The sequence below is a fragment of the Scyliorhinus canicula genome, chromosome 5, assembly GCF_902713615.1.
Source record: "Scyliorhinus canicula chromosome 5, sScyCan1.1, whole genome shotgun sequence".
NCBI lineage: Eukaryota > Metazoa > Chordata > Chondrichthyes > Carcharhiniformes > Scyliorhinidae > Scyliorhinus > Scyliorhinus canicula.
The window spans coordinates 106,854,295-106,875,845 of NC_052150.1; the positions used below are offsets into that span (position 1 = coordinate 106,854,295).

The 21,551-nt window shown below is 46.1% G+C and overlaps 1 protein-coding gene across 1 annotated transcript in view; it reads left to right on the forward strand.

Annotated features, from left to right (window-relative positions):
* Nucleotides 1–21,551, forward strand: part of dgkb (diacylglycerol kinase, beta) — a 1,237,676-nt gene that overhangs the window by 976,503 nt on the left and 239,622 nt on the right.

Sequence of the window (21,551 nt, forward strand, 5' to 3'; positions counted from 1 at the left end):
TGACTGGGGGTGGGTATGAAATGGGAGAAGAGGGAGTGGGGAGGGGAACATGAGTGGTCCCTTTAGTCAGCGACTTCCTGGGGGTCTCCCTACTGCACGGGTCCCTGGTGGGGACTCCTATTACAGGATAATTTCTGCTTTGTCAGTGGACTACAGTCACTGGAACATTCTTAATCTGTGAACAGTAAAGAAAATTACCATGACTAGGTGGTATTTGACCAGCTGGTAAAGGTAAGCGTAATAATGCTTCCGCATTAGCATGATTTTCGGACTGACGGTATTTGATTTTGTAAGAATGTCCGAAAGGATTAACGACCATTCTTGGAGCCAACAAAGGGATACCTATGTGTGGCCCAAAAATAGCTGTTCGGGGCCTGCGATCCATCAGCAATGTGAAGTGACGACCATACAGGTATTGGTGGAATTTGATACACCAAATATGATACTCAGTGTTTCCTTATCCAATTGAGCATCATTAGATTCTGCACTTGTTGATGTACAAGATGCAAATGCTATTGGTCTTTCTTCCCCTGAAGTTGGTATATGTGACACCACCCCTCCAAAGCCGTACGGTGAAGCATCACAGGCAAGTTGTAATGCTAATTTTGGGTTGAAATGTACCAACACTTCTAACTTTGTTAGTGCTTCCTTTGCAGATTGATATGCCTTTTCACATTCTGGTGTCCATTGCCATGCCTGTTTTGCACACCACAACATATGTAAGGGTTGCAAAATTCTGGATAGATTTTCCATTGTAGTTGATTAACCCTATGAATGGCCTAAGTTGAGGGATGCCCGTTGGCCTTGGAGCCTCCATAATAGCTTCCAGTTTTTTAGGTGCTTTCTACAGCCCCAGACTGTCAATTTAATGTCCAAGATATTGTGCAAATGCATGGAAGAAATCACACTTATCCTTCCTGATACCCAAGCCCATGCATTTGAAGTCATTTCAGCATAGCTTCCAAGTGTTTTGGCTCATTTGTGCCAGTGGCCAATATATCACCTTAGCAACACTCTGCCCCCAGTAAACTCCGAGCATATGGTTTACTGAGCATTGAAATAAAGCCGGTGCTGACGTTATTCAGAAGGCAAACTCTTGTACCGGAATAGGCCTTTGCGAGTGAAAATGGTGAGCAGGTGTTGAGATTTAGATGCCACATTCATTTGCAGGTAGGCCTGCGATAGGTCGATCTTGCTGAACACCTGTCCTCCAGCTAGGCCTGTAAACAAGTCTTCAATCAATAGTAATGGGTATTGATCTTCACTTGGTACCTTAGGATTGATTGTTGTCTTAAAATCTCAGCAGATACGAAGTGGCTAATCCTGTTTCGTCACTAGTAGTGACGGGTTTGAAGATTCCTGTTTCCACAAGTCCGCTTCAACCTTCAGATGTATTACATAGGGCACAGCTCTAGTCTTCCGACATATTGGCTGCCCATTTTCCTTCATCTTTAGGGATACTAGTACACCTTTCATGAACCCCAGTGTGCCTTCAAAAATACTGCTGCATTTTTCCATTGTGGTTTGCAAGTCTGACTTTGAATCAATTAAGTGTTGCATCAATTCAATTTAATCCTTTCCAGCCGAGTGTGGCCAAAGAGAGCTGGAAACCTTCCTCACACCACATGGAGTGTTAACTCTATGGTTTGTCCACTTAGCTCAACCTTAACTGTGATCTATCCTCTCAGTGGTGCTGTCTCTTCAGGATAGGTCCTCAAGATCACATCGGCTAGTTTTAAAGTCAGGTGGTTATTTTCATAGATAGTATCAAGAATTAGGGATATGGCAGCCCCCATATCGACCCCCATTTTAATAGGTTGCCCATTCAACTGATGGCATGGTGGCACAGTGGTTAGTGCTGCTGCCTCACAGTGCCAGGGACCTGGGTTCAATTCCAACTTTGGCTGATTGTGTGGAATTTGCACTTTCTCCCCATGTTTGCATGGGTTTCCTCCGGGTGCTCTGGTTTCCTCCCACAGTCCAAACATGTGCGGGTTAGGTGGACTGATCATGATAAATTGTCTCTTAGTGTACAAAGGTGTCTAGGTTAGGTGGGGTTAATGAGATGGGGCAGGGAAGTGGGCCTTGGTGGGGTGCTCTTTCAGAGGGTCAGTACAGACTCAATGGCCCAAATGGCTCCTGCACTTTAGGAATTCTATGGTTCAACTTTGGCACGACCCAAAAACGGTGTGACTTACCCTGGACTGATAGCACATTCAAATTTAATTCTCCATCGGAATTAATTGTTTTATATTTGTTGTGGTTGTGACTCTTTTCTTCCACATTATAAATGTTCTTAGTTGAATTTGATTTTGTTTCTTCCTTTGAATGAGTTCAATGTCTTCCTTCGAGTTTTCTCTGGAGAAGTAATTTTACTCCAGCAAGTTCTGCAGTGTGGCCAGTTCTGCCACAATTTTTACATTGGCTGTCGTTGCTCCAGCAATTAACCAGTGAATGGCCCAATTTTGCGCAGCGATGACACGCCTGTTGCTGAGTAGACTTCTGACCAACAGCCTGTTTATGGATCCACGCACTTGCCCCAAGTTCAGTAGCCTGCTGGTTTAGCACAGTGGGCTAAACAGCTGGCTTGTAATGCAGAACAATGCCAGCAGCGTGTGTTCAATTCCCGTACCGGCATCCCTGAACAGGCGTCGGAATGTGGTGACTAGGGGCTTTTCACAGTAACTTCATTGAAGCCTACTTGTGACAATAAATGATTATTATTATCTGCGAGCTTGATTAAAACAGCAATGTCTAATGCAGTCTTCAGACTTCGATTTGGTTCTGTTAATAACCTTCTTTGAATGGCCCAATTTTTCAAACCATACATGAAACAATCTCTAATTATGTCATCGAACAAATAGTCAAATTCACAAAACTCTGTACGTGACTTGAAGAATGCAACGAACTGCACAATATTTTCACATTCTAACTTATTCCTTTAATGGAAATGAAACCTTTCCTCAATAATCAAGGGCTTTGGTGAATAATGATCTTCTAATATTTTCACCAGTTCTTGATGTGTCTTATCTCCAGGGCTCTCTGGCTGAACTAAGCTTCTTAGCAAATTAAAAGTTTTGCTTCCAATTGTACTTAAGAATACAGGGACTTTAATCTCTTCCGATATTTTGTTGGCTTGAATATAATAATGGCACCTCTCTGAATATGACTTGCGGTTCTGAGTCCTCATCAAAAAAGACCATCTTCCCAAAATTTCCCATAATTTTTCACTGAATTGGAATGCTCACAGCTTCACTTAATTCAGTGGATTAGTTAATTCAAGATTGATTACCAATTCGTAACAGCTTTAACTTGTAACAGCTTTAACTTGGAACTGCTTGAACTTTCATCCAAGTTATGCTAATCTTTTGTTCTCTGCTGTGCTCTTCCCCTGTGTCTTACTGTACTGCATGTGGCGAACCCCGCATCTTGACTCCTTGGGTTGCATGTTTAAAATTGGTATGGGCCCTTCCTTTGACTTTTTCCCCAAAACTTTACCAGTTAAGAAATCAATGATTTCTGACCTTCTATTAATCAGTTGATTTTTTTAAAATGTATTTGTATTGGTGTTGTGACATTTCATAGAATATATTACATAACAAGACAAAATCAAAACATCTATCGACAAGAATTTACAGCACTGTATGTTTAGCTATTTTACAGTCTCAATATGTGGAGCTTGTCATACAGGATGTGCCAGCTAGTCATAAGGTAATCGAGCAAGATACAGATAAAGGTAATTTACAAAGAAAATGTGTCTGAGCCCTTGCTGGGTTAGACCATGGCCCATGATGTACCCACTTGATCACGTGTGGCCGGTAGCTGGCTGTGCTTCCCGGAGAGGGAGATTTTATATAGTTGTGGTCCCTGTTTGGGTGCCCCCAGCGATCGGCCGTTACTGTTGTGCAGCCTACCCTTCCTAAGTAGGAAAAGGGATCAGGATGTAAGGCAGGAATTCGGGGAGCTAGGGTAGAAACTTAGATCCAGGACAAACAGAGTTATTATCTCTGGGTTGTTACCCGTGCTAGCGAGATGAGGAATAGGGAGAGCGAGAGGGTGAACACGTGGCTACAGGGATGGTGCAGGAGCGAGGGTTTCAGATTCCTGGATAATTGGGGCTCATTCTGGGGTTGGTGAGACCTCTACAAACGGGATGGTCTACACCTGGACCAGAGGGGTACCAATATCCTGGGGGGAAATTTGCTAATGCTCTTCGGGAGGGTTTAAACTAGTTCAGCAGGGCATTGGGAACTTGAATTGTAGCTCCAGTATACAGGAGGTTGAGAGTAGTGAGGTCATGAGTAAGGTTTCAAAGTTGCAGGAGTGTACCGGCAGGAGGGAAGGTGGTTTAAAGTGCGTCTACTTCAATGCCAGGAGCATCCGGAATAAGGTGGGTGAACTTGCGGCATGGGTTGGTACCTGGGACTTTGATGTTGTGGCCATTTCGGAGACATGGATAGAGCAGGGACAGGAATGGTTGTTGCAGGTACCGGGATTTAGATATTTCAGTAAGCTCAGGGGAGGTGGTAAAAGAGGGGGAGGGGTGGCATTGTTAGTCAAGGACAGTATTACGGTGGCAGAAAGGATGTTTGATGAGGACTCGTCTACTGAGGTAGTATGGGCTGAGGTTAGAAATAGGAAAGGAGAGGTCACCCTGTTAGGGGTTTTCTATAGGCCTCCGAAAAGTTCCAGAGATGTAGAGGAAAGGATTGCAAAGGTGATTCTGGATAGGAGCAAAAGTAACAGGGTAGTTGTTATGGGGGACTTTAACTTTCCAAATATTGACTGGAACTGCTATAGTTCGAGTACTTTAGATGGATCCGTTTTTGTATAATGTGTGCAGGAGGGTTTCCTGACACAGTATGTAGATAGGCCAATGAGAGGCGAGGCCATATTGGATTTGGTACTGGGTAATGAACCAGGACAGGTGTTAGATTTGGAGGTAGGTGAGCACTTTGGTGATAGTGACCACAATTTGATTACGTTTACTTTAGTGATGGAAAGGGATAGGTATATAACGCAGGGCAAGAGTTCTATCTGGGGGAAAGGCAATTATGAGGCAAGACTTAGGATGCATCGGATGGAGAGGAAAACTGCAGGTGGTGGGCACAATGGAAATGTGGAGCTCGTTCAAGGAACAGCTACTGCGTGTCCTTGATAAGTATGTACCTGTCAGGAGTTGTGGACAGTGCGGAAGGATGTTACAAGTTACAAAGGGACATAGATAAGCTGCAGAGCTGGGTTGACTGGTGGCAAATGGAGTTTAATGCAGAAAAGTGTGAGGTGATTCACTTTGAAGGAATAACAGGAAGACAGAGTACTGGGCTAATGGTAAGATTCTTGGTAGTGTGGATGAGCTGAGAGATCTCGGTGTCCATGTACATAGATCCCTGAAAGTTGCCACCCAGGTTGGGAGGGTTGTTAAGAAGGCTTACGGTGTGTTAGCTTTTCTTCGTAGAGGAATTGAGTTTCGGAGCCATGAGGTCATGTTGCAGTTGTACAAAACTCTGGTGCGGCCACATTTGGAGTATTGCGTGCAATTCTGGTCGCCACATTATAGGAAGAATGTGGAAGCATTGGAAAGGGTGCAGAGGAGATTTACCAGAATGTTGCCTGGTATGGAGGGAAGATCTTATGAGGGAAGGCTGAGGGACTTGAGGCTGTTTTCATTGGAGAGAAGAAGGTTAAGAGGTGACTTAATTGAGGAATACAAGATGATCAGAGGATTAGATAGGGTAGACATTGAGAGCCTTTTTCCTCGGATGGTGATGCCTAGCACGAGGGGACATAGCTTTAAATTGAGGGGAGATAGATATAGGACAGATGTCAGAGGTATGTTCTTTACTCAGAGAGTAATAAGGGCGTGGAATGCCCTGCCTGCAACAGTAGTGGACTCGCCAACATTAAGGGCATTAGGGCAGCATGGTGGCGCAGTGCGTTAGCCCTGCTGCCTCACGGCGCCGAGGTCCCAGGTTCGATCCCGGCTCTGGGTCACTGTCCGTGTGGAGTTAGCACATTCTCCCCATGTTTGCGTGGGTTTTTCCCCCACAACCCAGAGATGTGCAGGGAGGTGAATTGGCCACTCTAAATTGCCCCTTAATTGGAAAAAAATGAATTGGGTACTCTAAATTTTTTTTTTTAAACAAAACATTAAGGGCATTCAAATGGTCATTGGATAGACATATGGATGATAAGGGAATAGTGTAGATGGGCTTTAGAGTGGTTTCACAGGTCAGCGCTACATCGAGGGCCGAAGGGCCTGTACTGCGCTGTAATGTTCTATGTTCTACCCCCTTCCCTAGTTGCCTCCTTGCACTTAGCCATGCAGGAGGGGGGGGAGTGGGTCTGTGCTCTTTATTTTGCTGCCCTGTGTCCCTTACACTTCTCTCCTCTTCCACCTGCTCTGTGTTTCCCTTTGGTGCTTTTATCTGGGGGAATGTCCCTTGCGGTGGAGGTTCGTGAATTGGTTATATCATAGTCTGTTCCCTTTCTGGAGCTGTAACTTGTCTGGTAGCTATTTAGGGTCACTACTCTGTCTTCTATGTGCATGTCTCGAACCATCAGAGTCCCTTTGTCCTGTCTCCACCTTTTGAAAGAGGCATCCATTGTCGCAGGGGTGAACTTGCTGGAGGTTTGGGAGGGCCAGGCCTCCCACGTTTCTATTTCTTTGGAGGACCTTCTTCCTATCCTCGGGCTCTCTCCCCAACCCCCCCCCCCCCCCCAACACACAAACGCCATGTTGAATTTATCGACTGCGGTGAGAAAGGCCTTGGGGAATTAAGATCGGGAGGGATCTGAACAGGAAAAGGAACCTGGACAGCACGTTCATCTTGATTGTCTGCACTCTCCCCGCCAGGGAGACCGGGAGAGAGTCCCACCTCTGCAGGTCCTTTTAACCTCCTCCACAGACCAGAAGGTTCCATTTGTGGATCCGTGTCCTGTCATGGGCTATTTGGATTCCCAGGTTGGAATCTGGACTGGACCAGTTTGTGGTGAATTATAAACAGTAATAATCCACACTGTACAACATGTGTTGAGCCTGTACCTCGTACTAGATCATGTGTAGTTGCGCGGCTCTACCCATAGGGTGAGGTGAGGAGCTTGTACTGGGTTCCACCCATGGCTCCTCCCCCTAACCGGAAGTATAAAGGTTGCCGTGTGAGCCTGCCTGCCAGTTCATCTAGAGTTCATCTCGTCACAGGCAGGCTCTGTTGTAAGACGATTAAAACCACTGTTCGCTTCTAACCACGTGTCGCGTGAATTGATGGTCTCATCGCAGTTTGAACGGCATTCTTCCCAGTTCTGCTCCTTCCCCCTGCAGGTTCACAGGGAAGATTTCACTCTTACTCAGGGTAAGTTTGTAACCTGAGAAGGCTCCAAATTCATTCAGGGGTGTCATTATTCCTTCCGTGCTGGCCGGAGGTTTCGAGATGTAGAGGAGCAGGTCATCTGCATGGAATGAGACTCTCTGCTCTCTGTTTCCCCTTCTGATCCCTCTCCACCCCTTCACTGCTCTGAGGGTGATTGCCCACGGTTCAATAGTGGGGGCAACCAGTAGCGGGGACAGCAAGCATCCCTACCTCATGCCTCTGTACAGCTGAAGTATCCAGAGCTGGTGGTGTTTGTCCGCACACTCGCCATCGGTGTTAATCAGTGGATTGATTGATCTGTTGAAATTATTCCACTCCAATGATTTTTTCGAAAAATAAATTTTATTTTCTTTCTTATCGGTCCCTCGTCAGCAGGATTGGAGAAGTATGGGGGTTTGATGTGAGATTAGCAGAGGTTTATTGAATAGATCTTCACTGTAGAAGGTTTGGCACTGAACTCCCTAAAAGCACACAAAGAAGGCGATGAGGTAATATAAGACACGTGACTCAGTGCTTCAAGAGGCATTGCACACAACTACAATAACTCATATATATAGCAAAAATGCAGCAACCAATTTGAGCACAGCAAGGTCCCATAAGCAGCAATATAGTTAATGACAAGTCAATATGTTTTAGTGCTGGTGGGTAAGGAGTTGAGCAGGATATCCTCAAAAACCCAATAAAAAACATTTATTAAAAAAAAATGCCTACCTCAATTCTTCAAAAGAGGCCCATGGGATTTTTTCATCTCCTCTTCAAGAGACAAATGGGGCTCAGTTTAACACTTTCTCAGTTTAGTGTATATGCTCAGGTTCTATGTTGAGTTTTGAACGCGCATATTCTGATGTTGAAGTGACAGTGTTACAAACTGAGTTTAGTGTCATAATATACATCCAGGTATGTAATGGAGTGCAGACAGGTAGTGATTGACACACAGGATGACCAGTGAGCACACATAACACAGCAGCCAATCACCAGACAGGACACGACCACTATAAAGCCAGAGGGCACCAGTTTTCCCGCTCTCTCGGGATCCAGCCTCTGATACAGTCAGAGCTCGTGAACAGCAGCCAGTGCAAACACCATGTGGTAGTCAGTTAGTCTGGTCAGGTTAGCCTCAGGTCTCCAGTCAAGTCAGCAAAGTATCAACCCACAGTTAAGCATGTATTATAGTTAGTTGTTCAATAAAATCGTGTTGCATCTCTTCAAGTGTTGGAAGCCTGTCCCTTTCTACACTGCATCAAACGCAGTCCACATAGACCCAGCTTACCCAACACATCATGGTACCAGTGAATGATGCTGAAGTTTGACGGACCTACCTTGAGATAATCTGCCTTTGACCAGCGATCAGCCATCCGGTAACATGGACAGCGTCCGCCCTCCTCCGCATCGCCGGCAACCTCGGTGCAAACTGGAAGATTTTCAAACAGAAGTTCCAGCTCTATCTTGAAGCCACCGACCTCGAGGCCGCATCGGATGCCAGGAAGATCGCACTCTTCCTTTCTACAGCCGGGGACCACGCTATCCACATCTACAACTCCCTCACATTTGCTGAAGGTGAAGATTAGGCAAAGTCTAAAACAGTCCTGTTGAAGTTCGACAGCCACTGCGACGTTAAGGTCAATGAGAGCTTTGAACGGTACGTTTTCCAGCAGAGGCTTCAGAGTAAGGATGAACCTTTTCAGTCCTTTTTAACCCATCTCCGCATCCTCGCATAGTCATGCAACTATGACTCGACAACTGATTCCATGATCCGGGATCAGATCGTTTTCAGGGTCCACTCCGATTCCCTTCGACAGCAGCTCCTAAAAGTTAAGCAGCTCACCCTGACCTTCGCTATCGAAACCTGCGTCCTCCACGAGCATGCTAACAACCGGTACTCCCACATCAGGGCAGCAGAAACGACAAGGCTAAACCCCCACGAGGCAGAACGGGTACAGGCCATCAAACAAATGCAGGGTTTGTGTCTGGATGAGAGTGACCATTTTGCGCGCTGTTCCCGGGCTCCAGCGCATGCGCGCCATGACCAAGGGGACGGCGAGACTGACGACCAGCCGCACAAGTGCGCACATCGTTCGACCGCACTGCGCATGCACGGTGGCACATGGAACGTCTTGACGTCGGCGTCATGACGTGTTCAAATTGTGGCTCCGCCCATTTAAAACGGAAATGTCCGGCAAAATCTCGCGCTGTCTCCAGTGTGGCAAGCTTGGCCACTACGCAGCCCTTTGCGGATCTGCTCTACTGCCCAGCACACAGCGATCCCAACCACAGCGCAGGAGCGTCCGATCAGTACAGCAACCCGTCACAGACTCCGACCCCGACAGTCTACCAGATCCCGACGCTGAGGGCCTCAAATCCCCATTCCGGGTGGGCATCATCACTAAGCATGCGCTGCCTTTCTCAACGATGGTGAAACAACTCCCAATCCTGAGCATTGATCCGGACGACGAGTGGTTTGCCTCCCTTACGGTTAACAAGGCTCGCATACGTTTCAGGCTGGGCACCGGCGCTTCAGCAAATCTCATTTCAAAGTCTGACCTCGACACCATTCGCGTCAGACCAAGCATTCTTCCACCGGCCTGCCAGCTCCTCGACTACAATGCCAATGCCATTGCTGCCAGTGACTCATGTCAGCTTGTGGTGTCCAATAGGTCATTAAAAGCAACGCTGCGATTTGAAATCGTCGGAACCAACAGAGCTTCCCTGCTCGGTGCTCGGGCCTGCAAACTCCTGAACTTAGTGCAGCGGGTTCACACCATGTCATCCGCACAGGCAACAGCCTCGCCAGATGATAACTTCCAGGCTCAACTCGATGACATCATAGCGCAATACCATAGCGTGTTCGACGGTATGGGCACGCTCCCATACCGATACAAAATCCTATTGAAGCCAAATGCCATCCCTGTGGTTCACGCACCGCGCCGGGTGCCAGCACCCCTCAAGGACCGCCTGCAGCAGCAGCTGCAAGACCTCGAGGACCAGGGCGTCATTTCAAAGGTCATGGAACCCATGGACTGGGTTAGCTCCATGGTTTGCGTCAAGAAGCCGTCAGGGGAACTTCGAATTTGTATCGACCCCAAAGATTTGAACCGCAACATCATGAGGGAACACTACCCAATACCTAAATGAGAAGAACTAAGCAGCGAGATGGCTCATGCCAAATTCTTCACGAAGCTGGACGCCTCCAAGGGGTTTTGGCAAATACAGCTGGATGTGTCCAATCGCAAGCTGTGCACATTCAACACCCCGTTCGGTCGCTACTGTTACAACCGAATGCCTTTTGGCATCATCTCTGCCTCAGAGTGTTCCACCGCATAATGGAACAAATGATGGAGGGCATCGAGGGGGTGCGAGTGTACATCGACTCCTCAAGAACACATTGATCGCCTCAAGCGGGTGTTACACAGGATCCACGAGCATGGCCTCCGACTCAACAGAACCAAATGCTCGTTCAGTCAATCAGAAATCAAATTCCTTGGCGACCACATTTCGCAGCAAGGCGTGCAGCCAGATGCGGACAACGTTTCGGCGATCAACGCCATGAAGACCCCGAGGACAAGAAGGCGGTCCTCCGCTTTCCAGGGATGGTCAACTTCCTTGGAAAGTTCATCCCCAACTTGGCATCACACACCACAGCCCTCCGCCATCTCATTCAAAAAACGATGGACTTCCAGTGGCTACCCGCTCATGAGCAAGAGTGGCGTGAGCTCAGGGAGAAACTCACCAAGGCCCCGGTGCTGGCGTTTTTCAACCCCGCCAAGGACACAGAAATATCCACCAACGTGAACCAGGCTGGCATTGGGGCAGTGCTCCTCCAACGGGATGACTCCTCCTCCTGGGCCCCAGTTGCATATGCCTATCGAGCCGTGGCGCCGACTGGGCAACGATACGCTCAGATTGAAAAAGAATGCCTGGGCTTCCTCACAGGGATCGACAAGTTCCATGATTATGTGTATGGCCTCCCCAAATTCACGGTCAAGACGGACCACAGGCCATTGGTTCACATCATCCAAAAAGACCTCAATGACATGACGCCACGGCTACAATGCATCCTCCTCAAGCTACGCCGCTACAATTTCGACCTGGTGTAGATCCCGGTCAAAGAGCCCATTGTGGCCAATGCACTCTCCAGATCTATCACCACACCGTGTGAGCAGACTGACTTTGTCTGTCAAATAGACGCGCAGGTACAATTCTGTGCCTCCAACTTTCCAGCCTCTGATTAGAGAGTCGTGCAAATTCGTGAGGCGACGGCCTGGGACCCTCTGCTCCAGCGGGTGATGCAGCACCCCACGAATGGGTGACAAAAGGACGATCTAACGGTGGTAGACGGCATCCTTATGAAGCTTGACAGAATTGTGATCCCACAGAGTATGCGAGATTTGGTTCTCGGCCAAATCCACGAGGGTGACCTGTGGGTCGGAAAATGTCGCCGTCGAGCCCGAGAGGAAGTATACTGGCCAGACATCAGCCAAGATGGTCGCCAACACGGTCCTCAATTGCCCGACGTGTCAAACATTCCAGCCGGGCCCAGCCTAAAGAGACTCTACAGCAGCACGACTTCCCCATGGTCCAAAGTTGGTGTTGACCTGTTCCATGCCAAGGGGCGTGACTATGTCCTCCGAGTGGACTACTTTTCCAACTACCCCGAAGTGGTCAGACTGTCTGACCTCACGTCGGCGGCGGTAATCAAGGCATGCAAGGAAACTTTTGCCCGACATGGGATCCCACTCACGGTGATGATGACAACGGCCCCTGTTTTTTCAGCCAGGAGTGGTCAGATTTTGCCCGGCTGTACAACTTTCGGCACGTCACATCCAGCCCCCACTATCCCCAGTCGAATGGGAAGGCCGAAAAAGGGGTCCACATCGTTAAAAGACTATTGTACAAAGCTGCTGACTCGGGTTCTGATTTCCACCTGGCGCTGTTGGCATACAGAGCGACCTCTCTGTCCACTGGGCTGTCCCCAGCGCAGTTCCTCATGAACCGCACACTGCGAACGACGGTTCCGGCCATCCACATTCCGGAGTTTGACAATTTCCCGGTCATACAGAGGATGCAGCAGTCTCGGGCCCAATCCAAGTCGGCATACAACTCCCATGCCACAGATCTCCCCGAGCTGGTCCCTGCTGACCGAGTTTGTGTTCAGCTACCTGACAGTGGCTGGTCTGCCACGGCTGTGGTGGTCAAGCAAGTGGCCCCGAGATCGTTCCTCGTTCACGTGCCTGATGGCTCCTTTCTCCGGCGCAGCAGGAGGGCACTGCGCAGACTTCCACGCCCGCCACCTGACCGTGATGTCCCGCCTCGCACACTGCTTCCTCAGGACGTGCCCTTCCACGAGGCCACCAATCTGTAAGTTATTCTACCAACCTCTACGACCACCGCATTGGAGGCAGCCCCGCCCATTCAGGTGCAGGCGGCCACTGATCCACCCTTGAGGCGGTCAACCAGAATTCGTCGCCCGCCACAGAGACTGAATTTATAGACTGAATGTTGCATTACCTTGTTATCTCACCGTTTTGACATCTGTACATATCGTTTTTTTTCTCATGTGCTATCTGCCCTCTATCTGCAAAAGACACCTTCCCATGTATATAAGTTAGCATATTCTGTATAGAGTCAAGTTCCTGTACACATATTCATTATTTATTGACCTGAACACATTTTTTTTTTTAAAAGGGGAGGGAGATGTCATAATATACATCCAGGTATATGATGGAGTGCAGACAGGCAGTGATTGACACACAGGATGACCAGTGAGCACACAGAACACAGCAGCCAATCACCAGACAGGACACGACCACTATAAAGCCAGAGGGCATCAGTTTTCCCATTCTCTCGGGATCCAGCCTCTGAGACAGTCAGAGCTCGTGACCAGCAGCTAGTACAAACACCATGTGGTAGTCAGTTAGTCTGGTCAGGTTAGCCTCAGGTCTCCAGTCAAGTCAGCAAAGTGTCAACCCACAGTTAAGCATGTAATATAGTTAGAGGTTCAATAAAATTGTGTTGCATCTCTTCAAGTGTTGGAAGCCTGTCTCTCTCTGCACTGCATCAAACACAGTCCACATAGACCCAGCTTACCCAACACATAACTTAGTTGACAGGTAGACAAGAGCAAAGTAAGAATGGTGATGACATTTACTGGTACTGTGATCTCTTGTATAAAACCTATGGCCACATTTGTGAAAAGAGCTTCCATCAATTCAACATTTCCTCAATTCTGCATTGAAGTCAAAGCTGAAATATGTTTTTTTAGTGCTGCTTAAACCTTCAATCTGTTGGACCATAGGCAGGGGTGCTTCCCCAGGCAAGCTACCTCTCAATCAAGCTTCACTATTCTCTCTTACCCTTTAACCATTTGAATACTGAAAAGCTTTCATTTAGTTTCAGAGCAGGAAGCATGTTAATCCGGTACATTTTAAATATGTTGAGAGGATGTTATTCTTTTGAGTGCAGTCCAAGCAATTTGCTTCCATGCAGCCCTATCCATCCCAGCTCTGGCCCATCTACATGGTTTGAAGCTTGTTTCATTTGTACAGTGGGCTCATGAAAGAATTCCCACAACAAGAAAAGGCTTTCCAATGTGAAGACCGAGAGAGGATTCAGCAGTGGGGACAGCATTGCAGCACAGAAGAGGCAGTGAGGAAACTTGGCAGAAGTGCTCGAACATCATAAAGAGTCCTAGCGAAGACCTTGGACTAGATTAAAGTCCTCAACAGGTCACTGGGCTAATGGATTGACAATAAGTCACCACAGGAAATTGTAGGAGCAAAGGGGGTTTCAAATCGAATTCCTCATGATGGCCCCAGGAAGCGGGCAAAAATTGGAGTGGGAAAAAGGAAAACCTGCTGGATACCAAGGACATCTCTGCTGCTACTTTCATGCAATGGACAGGGAAGAAACAACCAGTTGCAATGTTATCAGAGGGAGAGGATAGGAAATCCCAGTTAAAGTGATGAAGTAAAGTTCGGACTCACTGCCTGAATTTGTGACATTCTTCACCACATCTCAGTGGAGTTTGGACAGGATGAAAAAGGTTAATCCTCTCTCTCTCTCTCCCCCCCCCCCAACTTATAAGTAGAAAAAGACAACAAAGAACAGCAAGAACAAAACATGGAATACTAAAACGATTATTGCAATATAATTTAAGATGAACTCAAATCTTTGGATAAACACATTCTTATTGCCATCTGTTTCTTGGGATGCATAATTTACACTGAGGAAAAGCAGGACTAATTCTATTCTTGAATGTATGAGGTATGGTGGTATATGTTACTGCACAAGTTGTTCAGAGGTCTGGACGAATAATCCAGAGAATTTGGCATCAAATCTCACCCGGGGATTTTAATATTTGAATTCCATTTAAAAAGTTGGTAACAAGTAAAAACTGTCAGCCAACTGGCTGACCAATTAACTAAACTTGCTTGCTGTGTATGTGACTCCAATCCCATTTCAATGTAGTTGACTTTTAAGTAGCCTAATAAATCACCCAGTTGGACCAAAGTGCACAAAAGGTGAAGGCCCACCTTTATCAGGGCAACAAGGCAATGAATGTCAGCCTCGCTGGCATAGCTTATTAAAAATGTGATTTGAATGAATTTGCTCTGAGCAAAAATAGCACAGACTTCTTTTAAAGCATATATCATGATGTGTGATGTTTTTCACTGAACCTTTGCCTTTCACCTGAAGGTGAATTGACCTTGAAATTTCTCAACAAATGTGGGGTGGTTGATGAGAGGAAGATTTTCGCTGTGTGCCTTTTGTAATAAAATTGGAAATGCGAGTACAAAGAATGATTTCCACACAAAGGATAGAGGAAACCTTTCTCTAATGTCTTCACATAGACATCATGACTCATCACCATTATAAAGATCCCCAGTTTATCTGTCAGAAATAGAAAGAAGTGTTCCGAAGGTCACACTTTTTCAGGTTCTGACTTCATAAATTGTGACTGGCTGCAGGAAGGTAAGGATGGATAATTTATGGTATTTGAGATTTTAAAAACCAATATATCTGCAGTTTGGCCATTTATAAGCTTTTGCAGGATTCTGATGATTTAGTTTATCTGGGGCTGAAATGTCAGAGATGAAAAGAGCATGGTTCTAGTGTTCTGTGGAAACCAATTAGGACTATTTCAATATACCGTGCAAATGAATTCTTTTGTAACCTTTTGCTCTTAATTGTCATTAAATTTGATGGAGATCAGTCAGTGATTCATGTTTTAACTATTCAGTTGCTGAATACTTTCGCCACTCAGCAAAATTGTGAAGGCATTCTTATGCAGAGCCAAATGAAAGCACCTTCAAATCTTGTTATTACAGTGGGCCCTGATTTGAGGGAGCGTTGGTGCCAAGAACCATAAATCTTGCATAGCTCTGATTTATATTGTAAGTCTTGTTGAATTGATAACTGCACATTCATCAACTATTTAGTAGCCTAGGAATAACTTATACGGTGCGAATATCGGGTGTCTAAGGATCCAGGCTGTGATGATGAAACTCAGATTGTGCACAAATCTGTTGCCAAGGGTCTTTTGGAATAGAAAAACAACTTAGGCAACACTTGATCAGGTCCCCCAATGTAAGCTACTCAAATTGGCATGTATCAAGTAGTCTTTTGTGTGCTCATAAATAGAACATAGAACATATAGAACATAGAACATTACAGCGCAGTACGGGCCCTTCGGCCCTCGATGTTGCGCCGACCTGTGAAACCATCTGAAGCCTATCTGACCTACACTATTCCATTTTCATCCATGTGTCTATCCAGTGACCACTTAAATGCCCTTAACGTTGGCGAGTCTACTACTGTTGCAGGCAGGGCGTTCCATACCCCTACTACTTTCTGAGTAAAGAAACTGCCTCTGACATATCTACCACCCCTCAATTTAAAGCTATGTCCCCTCGTGTTGGTCATCTCCATCCGAGGAAAAAGACTCTCACTGTCCACCCTATCTAACCCTCTGACTATCTTATATGTCTCTATTAAGTCACCTCTCAGCCTTCTCCTCTCTAACGAAAACAACCTCAAGTCCCTGAGCCTTTCCTCGTAAGACCTTCCCTCCATACCAGGCAACATCCTAGTAAATCTCCTCTGAACCCTTTCCAAAGCTTCCACATCCTTCCTATAATGTGGTGACCAGAACTGCATGCAGTACTCCAGGAGCGGCCGCACCAGAGTTATGTACAGCTGCAGCATGACCTTGTGGCTCCGAAACTCAATCCCCCTACTGATAAAGGCTAGCACACCATATGCCTTCTTAACAGCCCTATTAACCTGGGTGGCAACTTTCAGGGATTTATGTACCTGGATGCCGAGATCTCTCTGTTCATCTACACTACCAAGAATCTTGCCATTAGCCCAGTACTCTGCATTCCTGTTACTCCTTCCAAAGTGAACCATCTCACACTTTTCCACATTAAACTCCATCTGCCACCTCTCAGCCCAGCTCTGCAGCTTATCTATGTCCCTCTGTATCCTATAACATCCTTCAGCACTATCCACAACTCCACCGACCTTCGTGTCATCTGCAAATTTACTAACCCATCCTTCTACACCCTCTTCCAGGTCATTTATAAAAATGACAAACAGCAGTGGCCCTAAAACAGATCCTTGCGGTACACCACTAGTAACTGAACTCCAGGATGAACATTTGCCATCAACCACCACTCTCTGTCTTCTTTCAGCTAGCCAATTACTGATCCAAACCGCTAAATCACCTTCAATCCCATACTTCCTTATTTTCTGCAATAGCCTACCGTGGGGAACCTTATCAAACGCCTTACTGAAATCCATATACACCACATCAACCGCTTTACCCTCATCCACCTGTTTGGTCACCTTCTCAAAAAACTCAATAAGGTTTGTGAGGCATGACCTACCCTTCACAAAACCGTGTTGACTATCACTAATCAACTTGTTCTTTTCAAGATGATCATGAACCCTATCTCTTATAACCTTTTCCAACATTTTACCCACAACCGAAGTGAGGCTCACAGGTCTATAATTACCAGGGTTGTCTCTACTCCCCTTCTTGAACAAGGGGACAACATTTGCTATCCTCCAGTCTTCCGGCACTGTTCCTGTCGACAAAGACGACATAAAGATCAAGGACAAAGGCTCTGCAATCTCCTCCCTGGCTTCCCAGAGAATCCTAGGATAAATCCCATCTGGCCCAGGGGACTTATCTATGTTGACATTTTCCAAAATTGCTAACACCTCCTCCTTTTGAACCTCAATTCCATCTAGCCTGGTCGACTGAACCTGAGTATTCTCCTCGACAACATTGTCTTTCTCCAGTGTAAACACTGATGAAAAATATCCATTTAACGCTTCCCCTATCTCCTCTGATTCCACACACAACGTTCCACTACTATCCTTCATTGGCCCTAATTTTACTCTAGTCATTCTTTTGTTCCTGATATACCTATAGAAAGCCTTAGGGTTTTCCTTGATCCTATCCGCCAACAACTTTTCGTGTCCTCTCCTCGCTCTTCTTAACTCTCCCTTTAGGTCCTTCCTGGCTAACTTGTAACTCTCAAGTGCCCTAACTGAGCCTTCATGTCTCATCCTAACATAAGCCTTCTTCTTCCTCTTGACAAGTGCTTCAACTTCCTTAGTAAACCACGGTTCCCTTGCTCGACAACTTCCTCCCTGCCTGACAGGTACATACTTATCAAGGACACGCAGTAGCTGTTCCTTGAAAAAGCTCCACATTTCGATTGTACCTATCCCCTGCAGTTTCCTTCCCCATCCTATACATCCTAAATCTTGCCGAATAGCATCATAATTGCCTTTCCCCCAGCTATAATTCTTGCCTTGTGGTATATACCTATCCCTGCCCATTGCTAAAGTAAACATAATCGAGTTGTGATCACTATCACCAAAGTGTTCACCTACATCTAAATCTAACACCTGGCCGGGTTCATTACCCAGTACCAAATCCAATGTGGCCTCGCCCCTTGTTGGCCTGTCTACATACTGTGTCAGAAAACCCTCCTGCACACACTGCACAAAAACTGACCCATCTATAGTACTCGAACTATAGTATTGCCAGTCAATATTTGGAAAGTTAAAGTCCCCCATAACAACTACCCTGTTACTCTCGCTCCTGTCGAGAATCATCTTTGCAATCCTTTCCTCTACATCTCTGGAACTATTCGGAGGTCTATAGACAGCTCCCAACATGGTGACCTCTCCTCTCCTGTTCCTAACCTCGGCCCATGCTACCTCAGTAGACGAGTCCTCAAACGTCCTTTCTACCGCCGTAATACTTTCCTTGATTAACAATGCCACACCCCCCCCCTCTTTTACCATCTTCTCTGTTCTTACAGAAACATCTAAACCCTGGAACCTGCAACAACCATTCCTGTCCCTGCTCTACCCATGTCTCCGAAATCGCCACAACATCGAGATCCCAGGTTACCAACCCATGCTGCAAGCTTACCCACCTTATTCCGGATGCTCCTGGCGTTGAAGTAGACACACTTCAAACCAGCGTCTTGCTTGCCGGTGCCCTCTTTCGAACTTTTAACCCTATCCCTGACCTCACTACTCTCAACATCCTGTACACTAGGACTACAATTTAGGTTCCCATCCCCCTGCTGAATTAGTTTAAACCCCCCCCCGAAGAGCACTAGCAAATCCCCCCCCCCCCCCCCCCCCCCCCAGGATATTGGTACCCCTCTGGTTCAGGTGAAGACCATCCTGTTTGTAGAGGTCCCACCTACCCCAGAATGAGCCCCAATTATCCAGGAAACCAAAACCCTCCCTCCTGCACCATCCCTGTAGCCACGTGTTCAACTCCTCTCTCTCCTTATTTCTCACTTCGCTAGCACGTGGCACGGGTAACAACCCAGAGATAACAACTCTGTTTGTTCTAGCTCTCAGCTTCCACCCTAGCTCCCTGAATTTCTGTCTCAAATCCCCATCTCTCTTCCTACCTATGTCATTGGTACCTATGTGGACCACGACTTGGGGCTGCTCCCCCTCCCCCTTAAGGATCCCAAAAACACGATCAGAGACATCACGAACCCTGGCACCTGGGAGGCAACACACCAACCGTGAGTCTCTTTCGTTCCCACAGAACCTCCTGTCTGTTCCTCTAACTATGGAGTCCCCAATGACAAGTGCTCTGTTCCTCTTCTCCCTTCCCTTCTGAACTAGTGATTTTATCAGACAGTCTAACCTGGAGGTCATAGAGAGAGGGGGTAAAAGAGAAACCTGATTCATTCTAAATAGATGCGCCCAAGGGAGCCGGCCGTGTAGTCGTATTGTCGCTGGACTAGTAATCCAGAGACCCAGGGTAATGGTCTGGGGAGTGGGATTTTAAACCCATCTTGGCAGATGGTGAAATTTGAATTCAGTAAAAATCCGGAATACGTTTAACGATGACCCTGAAACTATTGTCAATTGTGGTATAAAACAAAACTCATCTGGTTCGCTGTCCTTAGCCTACATGTGGCTTCAGACAAACAACAACGTGGTTGACTCTTAACTGCCCACTGAAATGGCTGGGCAAGCCACTCAAGTCAAGGGCAATTAGGGATGAGCAATAAATGCTGTTCCAGCCAGCAATGCCCACATCCCATGAATGAATATATTTTAAAAAGCAGAGAGTAGCTAAGAGTAGAAATCCTGAAGTTCAGCTGATGTTGGTTGAAATGAAATGAAAAATGACATGAAAATCACTTATTGTCAGAAGTAGGCTTCAAATGAAGTTACTGTGAAAAGCCCCTATTCACCACATTCCAGTTCCTGTTCGGAGAGGCTGGTACGGGAATTGAACTTTGCTGCTGACCTGCCTTGGTCTGCTTTAAAAGACAGCAATTTAGCCCTGTGCTAAACCAGCCCCGATAGTGACTTTCTTGATCTGTGTGATGCACGTATTACACTAGGTGGTACCTTTACTCACTAAACAATCAGCAAATTTTGACTTCTTAAATTCTTAATCTTTATTCACAACTTGGTCCTTTGGCAATGGGCGGAAAGGGATTTCTAGTCGTGTGGCAATAAATACTCAAAACTGCAAATCTCAACTGTTAGACACCTAGTACACAATACTAGACTGGGTCAATCTCAGTCCAGTTGAAAAAACTGTGACTGACTTCTTCCCTACTGGTATAGTAGAGAGACCCGACGCAGTGCTGTCCCTAAGGTAACCATTGACTGCGTTGCCTTCCTCAACAAGACAATAAACATCCATTAGTGTTAATGGGTACTAACGCCAGCAGCATTATCCTGCCCTTCTAAGGAGCTCTAAATGTGTTTTTGAAACCTGAATTTAGTGGAGGCACTGACATTATTCACCCTTTGGTGTTCTTGTAAACCACACTCAGCAATTATGTTAGTATTGATTGACAAAACAGACAAATGCAAAGTCATGAATGCGGTTTAGACATTTCTCTCTATTTTTTAAACCGCTAACACGGTTCACTCAAATCTATAAGATATCAGTAGTGTGATACTGTCTTCCACCTGAACTGTTTTAATTTGACTGAATCTTCCCTTTGTAAATCTGACATGCCCTGCAGACTCATGTGTAGTGCCCAAAGGTTAAGTAGGATGTTGCCACCCTATAACAATAGACCGATGGCAAGTCTAATCTATAATACAAAGTGCTGACTCTATACAATATCAACCACTCAGATGTTCAGCAGTGAGCTAAACTAGGCTGCAAACTCATTATTACTCCCCTAGGGTTACAATACTCCCAGAGGAACTAAGAAAGCCAAAGGAAATCCATACCTACTGGCTAAACAGTAGCCAGAAGGCTGACTGGAGATATTGATTTTCTTTCTAGGTCATTTAGATTTTAATGGTGGAACAATGCTGAATTGCTGTTTACTTTGCTGCCAGAATTGAGTAAGTATCTAACCCATTTTTTTAACAAGCTTTGGACAGCTGAGGGCAACAAGCAGCATAAATTATTTCCTTACCGGCACATGCTGTCTGTATGTGGGGGCCATATGAACACTTTGGCAGGATCTTAGAAATGAAAACGCTAATGTGCGTTTGGTTTCATAGAAAAATCAGCACCTTGAAGCAATTTATGTCGTGAAAAAAGTAAAATAGCATTTACAAAATAAGCGAGTTAGTGAATTGTAGCATTTATATTGATTTCAGGCAATTAACAAATGGAGGTTCAAAGATAAAGATAAGTGAACAAATATCTGCCTC